A 10,383-nucleotide genomic window follows, 5' to 3' on the forward strand; every position below is an offset into this window, starting at 1 on the left:
TTCATTGTTACTGAACACTAAACTGTTCTTAAATTGTGAATGTAAATCCATTGTGTCCGTGATGTATTATATGTTTGTGTGTAAGTATATTTTACTGAGTTTTATTTTGTTTAAAATATGCTTTTATCTATATTCTTGAGAGATGTTGGCTTATGATATTATTTTATGTAACGCCTTTCTCACTACTTTTAATTGTGTTATCTTGGGGCACTAGAACAGGTTGGGAGGTGGTTTTATTCCAGATTGCCCATTACTTGAGCCTACATGTTTTGGGGAGGAATTTTCTGAGGATAAGACCAAAGATACTAGTTAAAGCAAAACATGTGCTCGCAGCCGAGACTAACTTCAGACTGCTCCCATGGAGAAGCTATGCAGTACATGTTACATCACAGAGGAAAACCTAGCAATTGCATAGAGGACAGGACAGCTGTAAATTTCACTAGTCAACAGTGAGTGAAATTGGGTGATGGCTATGCCAACTGGTAAAATGAACTCTGGTGAGTGATTGCGCAAAGCACAATCTACTTCTTAGACTGCATTTATTATTCTTTACCTAGGCTCAACATCAACAAGATTCCATTTAATTGTGATTCCTGGGAAATTTACAAGAGGAGGCTTAGCTATCTTGTGACAAATCTTAGGTTCTCTCGTTTCTACTGGTCCTGTGACCATAATAAAAATCACATTCTCCACTCTCACTATCACTGTGGTGTCACCTCCTGTTTGGTGACATTTCTTCTGGTTAAAAGTGGCTCATCATCTTCTATGACTCAGAACTTTATATCTGATATCCCGGTTATCACATTCTCATCAGGCTTTACTTGTTGTACTTGCTCATTTAATAGATAATACTGGACAATGGAAAACCAAGAACTGCCCCAAAGAACTGCAGTGTCTCACTCCTTGTTGCATTACACTGAAGTTACTTAACCACACCTACTGATTAGGGTTAGTTATCCTTGTCAATATGCTCACTCTTATCCCCGCTGGCCTAGTAGCAAGAGTCACACAAAGCAGTTAGGTAGCAAAAGCAGATTTGAGGTTCTCGTGTAATTTTTGACCTTGCTACCCATTGTGTTGAACATATTTAAATATACTAATGTGGTTTGTTTTAAATTCCATGTATGATGGCTTAATTTTCAGGATCACCTGTAGATCAATTTCCTCTTGGTTTTTAGTGTTTGATTTGTTTCTCATGTTAGTACTGAGGCTATTTCATTTCATATTATGCTGTATATGAAACACGGAAACAGCTCTAGACAGTTTCATTTTCCTTCAGGGAAGAATTAACTTGCTCCCTGCCATAGTTAGAATAAGGGCATAATAATGTGTCTCAGTAAACAACCCAGATTTTCTGAGTCTCTACTGTAAAGCTGAACTTTATCTGGTTGCCATTTCATTTCAAAGCACAGCTCCGCAAAGATCTCAACCCCTGAACCATTGGCAATGCAATTGTGTCTCCCTGCAACATAAGAATATTGAAAGGACTTAGCTTTTTAGGCACTAAGTGATTGTTTCTGACTAATTTTTTCGCCTCTCATCCCCATACTTTTTAGGATTTAACAATGAAAGAATTACAGTAATCAGAATTCTGGGATCACTCCTCTGGGTTATTTTTTCCAAGTTTCTGTTTCTCGTATCCTGAATGCCTTATTAGTTCTGAAAATAAAGTTTTACCTCCCCTAGAACAATACCTCAAAACCAGAGTTTTTGCTTTACGCTAGACATTTATGACTTATCCTGAGATTTAGGGAGAAAAATTCAGTGTAAGAAATAGTATAATTCTAGCCCCTTGTGATTTGTTTCCCACCCCTTTCCAATCTTGTTGCTTCATGTCACATTCACCTCTTGCTCTTTGATAGTGAGCGCCAGATGTTTTGGGGACTTTTTTGATTTTATGGATTTGCTTTTTTAATTCATGCTTCTCACTGGTACCCAATCATGGAATACCGCCTTATATGATTTCAGTGCAATTAAATCTTTTTGGAGTCTTTTTAATGGACCATCACAGGACTGCCAATCTCTCTAGAACATATAACTACGTGATTGGAGGTTTCATTTAAACAAATCCTAGGCTACTGTAACATTAAAAATTATTATTTTAATTTTTAATTTGTATTGTTGTTTAATTATAGTTGTCCCCATTTCCCCCATTGCTTTCCCCTACCCTGCCCTCCACTCCAAATTCAATGCCCCTCCTCAGTCCTTGTCCACTGGTCCTTTATAGCTGTGCATTGACTTGACCCTTCCCATTCTTTCACCCATTATCCCCTCCCAGCTCCCCTCTGGTCACTATATTTATTTAGAAACAGAAACTAATCACTAAATAAAATCTGTTGCAATAGATAGCTATTATGGTTAGAATTGTGTCCCTATAGAAGATGTTGAAGCCTTAACCCTCAGTACCTGTGAATGTGGCCTTAGTTGAAAATATGGTCTTTGCAAAAAATCAAATTACTGAGATTATTAGGCTCTTATCCAATATTACTGATGTCTTCATAAGAAAGGGAAATGTAGGGACAGCAACAGACTCTAGGGAAACACAAAGGGCGACTCTTATTTGCAAATCAAGGAATGCCTGAAGCTTCTACCTTCCAGCTCTCAAAAGAAACAAATGTTTAGCAAAATCTTGATGTTAGCCATTATCTCTAAATCCAGAACCCAGACTGACTGCGTATCCAAATCTCCCTTAACTCCTTTGTCATGGGATTCAAAGAGAAGAAGCCATCTAAATGTTGGTTTTTGCATCAACTGCATAGGACAGGGTGCATTAATAGATATAGTTAAATTATTTGAAGTCAATGGGATTTGAAGCAGCATATATAAATATAATTGGAAATCAAGAGTAATTATATAAATATTTTTAGTTGTAGTTAAAAGTAAATTAGGTCAGTCTTCTTTCGCACCCACTCCAGCACACACAAATGGAGATATTTGTATTAGTTAGAGATGACTAACTCCTCCTCTCTGTTTCCGTCTCCTCACCCGTCACTTTCCCGAAGCTAACACCCAATTATTTCACTGCCCAAGTCTCTACTTTGGTCTCCAGCCTGCCTGCCCAAGGATTTGCCTGAAAGCCCTCCCCTCCACTGGGCCACTGAAGACCGTGACTAAGACAGATCCTGCTCCTGTCGGCCCACCTCTGTGGCATGAGGAAGAAGAAGAGCATGAACTTGACAACCGGTCCCCAAGGTGCTTTAGCCTCACCCACGAGCACGAGTAGAAGCCTTTTGTGTGCCCCTCGGCCCCTGAACCCATCCCCAAGGACTATGCCTCCATCTTCGTAAACCCTAGTGACCTGGCAGTGTGCTAGGAGATCCTGTGCGACCCACAGACTCCCATTCTCTGACCTGTTTGCCATCATGAGGCAGTGGGTGCCCCAGAGCCAGCACAAGATCATTGTCATTGGCAATGAGATTCTGCATTGAGACTGCCATGTTAATGGGCTGACCAAAGTGAAACTGCGCCATTATGCCTGCAAGGCTGGGGTCCAGAGAGTCGGGGACAGGGTGCAGCAAGGCCCACCTGCAGCAGGTGTTGGTGCTCAGTACGGATGTTATCCTGCACAGCCAATGGACCAACATGAATGAGTGGCTCTATGTGGCCTATTTCAATGTAACTCACCTCATGCTCGGGCACGTGCTGTTGAACATCACTCTCTGGTGTGTGGAGAAATCCACATGCAATGCCTTCAACCACAGCTCAGCCCTGCACATCACTGCCTCCTGTCTGTGTCTGGGTGGAGACAAATGTTTGCTGCAGCACTGTGCCAATCTGACTCTATGGAACCAGAAAATACAGGTGCCAGTGAAGGTTATCCCAGTCACCATGGACATGACCATCAGGATCAAGGCAGAGCAAGCACTGGTTTGCCAAGAATCTAAAAACACTAACAGAGGAGGCTGTGCCACTCTCCTGAGCCTCCCTAAAGTCATGCTATCCAACTATGAAAACATCCACGTCGATCTCATGCTCATTGCTTTGGGCCTGCACCAGGGAGACCGTGTGCTGCCGGATTGCCATAAGACTGCACACTGCTGTTCTGTGGGACCAGAGAGTTCCCAGTGGCCAGTGGGTGGGTGTGCAGCTGGACAAACCTAAGATCAAGAAGGATGATGTCCAGTACTTCACTTGCCTCTGTGTCCAAGATCTCCAAGGCAGTAGATGCACCCGCTTCATCTATCACCTCCACACCTCACACTGCCAGGATGGACTTCTGCCATGCCACTAGCAAAGGCCACAGGGAATGAAGGCCATAAAAGGCCCCCATCATTCCCATCTCTGGGCAGCCTGCAGCAGAGTGAGGGAGCCAAGGCTGAGGAGAAAGACCGAATCCTTGTAGAAGACCGAAAGAAAGGGGTTTTGTGCTTCTACTGGAAGACAGATTTTTCCCCAGGTTACTGGTACAACATGGAGCTAGACTAGCCCATAGGCAAGCCCAGTAGCTCTATCTTTGGTGTTCCAGTACTTCACCTGTCCCCAAAGCATGGAGACTGTGCACCAACATCTCAAATTCAGAGGATTGGTAAATCCAGTGATGCCTCTGGGGACAATGTCAGAGCCAAAAAAGTACATCAAGTGACAATGACACAGCTTCAACGCACCCTCCCAACAGTCCAAACCAACACATAAGATCACATCAGAGAAGTTGATCTCCAGACTGCTTTTCTGCTGGTCTCTTCCTTGGATGTTGAGGATGGAGATGTAATCTTAGAGGCCCTGGACACCCCACAAAGAGACTGACCCCTCTAGCATCTCTTGACATAAGGAGCCCTCATGTCACCCTGAGATAGATATTCTCAAAAACATATCCAGAATATAGACCCTCATTAGCCAACCCTGATCACAGAGGTCCCATTATTAACATATTCTGCCATGATAACCCCCAAATACAAATCCCAGGCTGCCCAGAAGAAGATTCCCTGAGTATAGCTCCTTCAGGATAATCTCTGTTCTCCACCCCTCAAAGCAGAGTCCTCAATAACAGTTTCCACAGCACTTCAAATGGTGACCTTCTCCACATAATACTCCACAGTAGAACATTCCTGAGTCACTCATCACAGAAGTCGCCCTCTTTAAAAAAGACCCCTTCCCCTCAAGACTCTCTGAAATAAATAGGTGACACCTCCAGAGTTGTTACAGACCTTTATGTCATTATCACATCTTTAACATCACTTTCCTCAAGATGTGACCTCCACAGTTACCCCCAAACACTTATACTGCAAAATTAAAAAAAAAAACAACCCACAGAATAAGAGAACATATTTACCATATTCTGATAAGGAGTTAATATCCAAAATTTATAAAGCACTTACAAAACTCAACACCAAAAAACAAATGACCCAATTAAAAGATGGGAAAATGACCTTAATAGACATTTCTCCAATGAGGACATAGAAATGGCCAATAGATATGTGAAATATACTCAACATCACTAATCATCAGAGAGATACAAATTAAAACTGCAGAAAAATACCAACTCATACCTGTCAGAATGGCTATCATCAGTACATCAACAAAATACAAGTTCTTTTGAAGATGTGGAGAAAGGGGAACTCTTTTTCACTGTTGGTGGGAATACAGATTGGTGCAACCACTGTGAAAAGCAGTGTGGAGATACCTCTCAAAATTAAAAATGGATCTGCCTTTTAACACGGCAGTCCCACTTCTGGGAATATATCCAAAGGCACACAAAACATTAATTCTAAAAAACATAAGCAGTTCTATGTTCATTGCAGCATTATTTACAATCACCAAGGTACTGAAGCAGCCCAGGTGTCTATCAATAGATGAGTGGATAAAACAACTATGGGACATTTACCCAATGAAATACTATTTGGCTGTAAAAAAAAGAACAAAATGTTACTCTTTGAAACAGTATGGATGGACCTGGAGAACATTATGCTAAGTGAACCAAGCCAGTCAGAGAAAGACAAATACCATGTGATTTGACTCCTATGTGGAATCTAATGAACAAACTGAACATGCACAACAGAGACACTCTTGTAGATGGTGAGCAGGTGACAGCTAGTAGGTGGAGCCAATATTCTCCTTACACTAGATCAGTATAATGGCACAGTGACATTAAGTAAATGTCAAAGTTTATGTAGATTTTATGAGACTCCAATGCAGTACTGGATGGCTCCAAATAATACAGTAATCTGTTTTCAGTTTCCCAAATAAGTCAGGCTGACCATACTATTTTGCAAGCAATCACATTATCAATTTATTCTATATTGAATTATGTTAAGCATATGTACTTTCTGTGGTCCTTGACATTAGGAGTTGAACTCAAACTGCTATAAATACATAATGTGAAACAAATGTCTTTCATTATCCAATTACATGTGAATATATAATGAGTATTTCAATTACCAGAGATTTTAATAGAGCAATTAAATGTATCTCCTCATTAGGAGTTGCTACTAGAACCATTCATTATGGTTGAACATTTGATATTTCTAGATGACCAAGAAAATTCACTCAAAGAAAAAACGAATTAAAGATTTTCTAGGCAAAAAAAAAAGAGCAATGTTATGCCTTAGAACCTGGAAAATGACTAAGATTTAAGAGGAACTGAGGGCAGGCAAGAAGGGCAAATTTGGTAATGACACTGAGAATCATGCATTTGTGAAGCTGGAAGAGATAATGAGCCCATAACAACTACATTCATGTAGGTCATGGATAGTGCTGACCATTATGAGAGACACATAATGACTCGACATTATACATAAAAAGGTATGTCTTAATTTACTTAACTAAAGCTCATTATAAGGTCTTTAATTTTCAATGATTAAAAAGACCTAACATGTTAAAATCTTGTCCAATTGGTTGCAAGTTGATATAGTGAAAATTCCACTGAAATAATATGCTAATTTCTTATTAAATAAATCCCAGCTTGTATGATTAGTTTATGAGACCCTTGATATCAGAAGTACTTTTGCATATGAATCTTTATAATTATATGATCATTGCTGAAATATATATATATATATTATATATTCTTCAGAAGGCAGGTTTCCATATCTAAAGACCCATATGGATATTTTTCTTTTTTAAAAGTTGTTTCAATTTATACATCCATTAAAATTATAAGAGTAACCTTGTTTAAGAAACCTCTTTTGCAATTTAATTTTTAAAGTATGTCTGGGTGATGAATTTTTTTCCTCTGTGGCTTGATTGCAATTTCATGATTATATTAGGTAACTTTTTGTTTGTTTTAACTTTTCAAATTGTTTATTTTTCAGTGTATATTTAGTTTTACAATAAAACTGAGAATAAATTATAGAGATTTTCATATCCCCTTTGCATAGGCTCCTCCATGATCAGCATCCCCTAGCACCATGGTTCTGGTAAAATTGATGAACCCACATTAACACATCATAATCATCCAATGTCCATAATTCAATTTAGGATTCACTCTTGGTATTGTATACTCTATGGGTTTGGGCAAATGTATAATGACATGTATTCATCATTATGGTTTTATATAAAGTACTTTTTAAAAAAATATTTATTTATTTTTAGAGAGAGAGTATGGGAAGGAGAAAAAGAGAAAGAGAAACATCAATGTGTGGTTGCCTCTCATGTGTCCCCCACTGGGGACCTGGCCTGCAACCCAGGCATGTGCCCTGACTGGGAATCGAACCTGCAACCCTTTGCTTCACAGGCCCGCACTCAATACACTGAGCTACACCAGCCAGGTATATAAAGTACTTTTAATATCTTAAGAAACCTCTGTGCTTTGCTAATCCATCCCTCCTTCTTTCCCAGCCCCTGGAAATCACTAATATTTCCAATACCTCCATGGTGTTGTCTTTCTCAGAATATCATATAGTTAGAATCATACAGTACGGAGCCTTTTCAGAGTCTCCTTAGTATTATACTAGGCATTTCAGTTTTTTCATGCCTTGTCATGGCTTTATAGCTCATTGATTTTTAGTGCAGAATAATATTTTATTGTATGGATGCATCACAGTTTATATGTATATTTACCTACTGAAGGGCATCTTTGTTGCTTCCAAATGTTGGCAATTAGGATAAATCTGCTATAAACATCATGCTACATGTGTAGGTTTTGTATGGTCATAAGTTTTCACCTTCTTTGGATAAGTAACAAGGAAAGAGATTCCTGGATTTCTTGGTAAGACTATGTTTAGTTTTATAATTAACAACCAAACTGTTTTTTGAAGTGACTACCATTTTGCATTCCTACCAGAAATGAAGAAGAGTTCCTGTTGTTCATCTCTTCATCAGCAGTGGGTGGTGTCGGTATTCTGGAAATTAGTCATTCTATTGGATTTAATTTGCCTTCCTCTCAAGATATATGATGAGGAAATACATTTACATTAAAACTTCAATCATAATGAATCTCAGAAACATTTAGATGTCCTCCTGTTATATCATTTACCTTTTAAATCCTGAATGACTCTTCAATCTCCTACACACAGTAAAATCATCAAAATTACTTTTTCCAGAGTTCAACAGAACCTCAAAGATTGAAAGTCAGTTTAAAGCTAATGTTATAAGATTTTTTCATTTAAATTTCAGACCCTGAAAGTTTAATTCCATCTCAGATATTCTTAATAGAATTGTTTGCACATTTTATTCTGAAATTGTGTTTTTTAATGAGAAATTAGTTTACCACAAAATTAGAAATAAAAATTAAAAATATATTGTTTTATTTTTGTTTGTTTCTGAAAGTTTACTTTTTCCATTACCATTTAGTCTTTTTATACCCCCCCGACAATCACCACACTATTGTCCAAGTTCATGAGTCCTTTGTCCTTTTTGCTCAATCTCTCCACCTCCTAACCTCCCCTATCCTCTTAGCTGTCATCCTGCTCTCTATGAGCCTGTCTCTATTTTGTTTGTTAGTTTACTCCATTAGATTCCACATATGAGTGAAATAATATAGTATTTGTATTTTTCTGAGTGGCTTATTTCACTTAGCACGATGTTCTCCAGGTCCATCCATACTGTCACAAATAGTAGAATTTTCTTTCTTTTTAAAAAATATTTTATTTATTTATCTTTAGAGGAGAAGAGAAGGAGACAGGGAGAGAAATATCAATGTATGGTTGCCTCCTGTGCATCCCCTACTGGGAACTGGCCTGCAACCCAGGCATGTGCCCTGACTGGGAATCAAACAGTGGTTGTTTGGTTCACAGACCCATGCTCAATCCACTGAGCTACACCAGCCATGCGGTTCCTTCTTCCTTCCTCTCTCCCTTCCTTCCTCCCTCCATTTCTTCCTTCCTTCTTTTTATTTTCCTCCTTCCTTCTTTCCTTCCTCTCTCTCTCTCTTTTTCTTTCTCTCTCTCAATTCTTTCTTTCTTTCGGCTAAGTAAATGTGTAAATATCCCATAGTTGTTTCATCCACTCATCTACTGATGAACCCTTGGGATTCTTTCAATTCTTGGCAATTGTAAATACTACTGCAATAAATATAGGAGTACTTACGTGTTTTCAAATTAGTACTTTGGGTTCCTTCAGCTATATTCCCAAAAGTGGGATCACCTGGTCAAAAGACAGATCTATTTTTAATTTTTGAAACATGTCCATACTGTTCAATTATTTATAACAATTATGCTGATACTTAAAATATAAGAGATAATTTAAACATAAATTTATTTATTTAATTCGAAATATTTTAACTCTGTGTAATTATGTTTCCCTAACTCAATAGAGCATGACTATCTTTTTAACATAGTTTGTTATTAATTTTATTATTATTGAATGTAAAATGCCATATAAAATTCATTCATATGGATAAAATTCTGGATACCTATAATTTTGGATTTAAATTAATTAAAATATGTATTCAAATATACCAAAGTCAATTATGCATATAAATATCATGAACATGGAACTTTCACCGAGAAACAAAACAATGCTTATATTTTTCCTTGATGTTAATGATAACCTTAATGATAACCTTGATATTTTATTCACATCTGAGAAAAGTAGTCCTTATGATTCTATGTGTTTGTACACAATTATAAATTACATATAAAGTAAACAAGACATAGAGTTACTTTTTACTACTTTGGTGCATTCTTTAACTACATATAAAATAGATATCTTTTATCAAACCTTTGATGCATGCTTAAAAGATAACTTTTGGTCTCTTAATAATCAGCCATGAAACCATATCACTAACAAAGATGTTATTCTTAATTTTATTAAAAATGTTACATATGCAAATTTTATGCTTTTGTAAAATTATATGGCTATCACATTAATAACTTCTCTTAAATTACATAATAGTCTAATTTAATATTATTTTCACCATTCTCTTCTAAATAAAGATATTATTTATATTTTTTAAGTTTTAATGTATTTATTTGTGGAGATAGAGAAAGGGAAAAAGGAGAGGGAGAG

At 37.6% G+C, this 10,383-nt stretch overlaps 1 pseudogene; it reads left to right on the forward strand.

The window, feature by feature from the left end:
- Window positions 1-321: 321 nt before the first annotated feature.
- Window positions 322-4,708, forward strand: LOC119056866 (CAP-Gly domain-containing linker protein 3-like; annotated as a pseudogene).
- The last annotated feature ends 5,675 nt before the right edge of the window (window positions 4,709-10,383 follow it).

Source organism: Artibeus jamaicensis, unplaced genomic scaffold (genome assembly GCF_021234435.1).
Source record: "Artibeus jamaicensis isolate MK-2021 breed Jamaican fruit bat unplaced genomic scaffold, CSHL_Jam_final scaffold_474, whole genome shotgun sequence".
In the NCBI taxonomy this organism is placed as follows: Eukaryota; Metazoa; Chordata; class Mammalia; order Chiroptera; family Phyllostomidae; genus Artibeus; species Artibeus jamaicensis.